Below are 883 nucleotides of genomic sequence, written 5' to 3' on the forward strand. Positions count from 1 at the left end.
CCATTTAACAGGTTTGCAAACTGTTTGCAGGTTTGTGTGTCTTGGTAAACTCAAAATCGATCCCTTTAAACACAAAGAAACAGTTACATGTTACCTTAGAGACTCACTGTAACAGATAAGGCAAGGGTCCTGTCAAGCAGCATTGTGGGCTTAGGTCTTGGAGAGCAGAGTGGTGCAACGGGACTGTGCTGGGTGAGCGTGCTGTGCCTTCAGGGGCTTTCACGTGTATTGGCGTTTATTGACGTAGGACAGTTCGGTCTGTTTGCCGATCATAAACTGGATATCAGGGGTGACCAAAGACAAATGTTTGCACTTTTATGCTTTAGGAATACTTCTAGTCAAAGCAGAGACAAGCGTGAAACCGCTACTAGTATGGCTTAGCGCTTTATTGCACTGGATGGCAGCACTGTTCCTTGTCAATGTCGCTATGGACAAGGACCGTTTGGAATCTGATCATTTAGTGCTCTCTTGGAAAAACCACCAGTACAAGCAAATGCACCTTGGGCACATGTGGTAGTGTGGCCGAGTGGTCTAAGGCGCTGGTTTTAGGCTCCAGTCTCTATGGAGGCGTGGGTTCAAATCCCACCCCTGCCAACTTTACCTCCAGGCACAAGGAATTTCTGCTCACAATTATAAAAACTTGTTGACTGAACACTGAAAATTCCAGTTGTGGTCAAACAAGGCTCTTTATTTAGAAGCACTTCTTGTCAAAGCAGAGAAGTCTGAAACTGCTGCCGGTATGAATTGGCGCTCAACCAGTACAAGCAAATGACCCCTTTGGAAAGAGAGGTCCAGGCGCCACGGTGGGTGCGGTGATCGCTCAGAGGAGAGGAAAGAGAGCCAGAGACTTGAGTTGTATAAATTAATCATTCTTAATCATTTT

The 883-nt window shown here is 46.0% G+C and overlaps 1 non-coding gene across 1 annotated transcript; it reads left to right on the forward strand.

The window, feature by feature from the left end:
- The first annotated feature begins 512 nt into the window (after positions 1-512).
- trnal-uag lies at positions 513-594 on the forward strand. The gene has a single exon. It is a non-coding gene; the product is annotated as a tRNA-Leu (tRNA).
- Positions 595-883: the final 289 nt, after the last annotated feature.

This window comes from Micropterus dolomieu, unplaced genomic scaffold, assembly GCF_021292245.1.
Source record: "Micropterus dolomieu isolate WLL.071019.BEF.003 ecotype Adirondacks unplaced genomic scaffold, ASM2129224v1 contig_9519, whole genome shotgun sequence".
NCBI lineage: Eukaryota > Metazoa > Chordata > Actinopteri > Centrarchiformes > Centrarchidae > Micropterus > Micropterus dolomieu.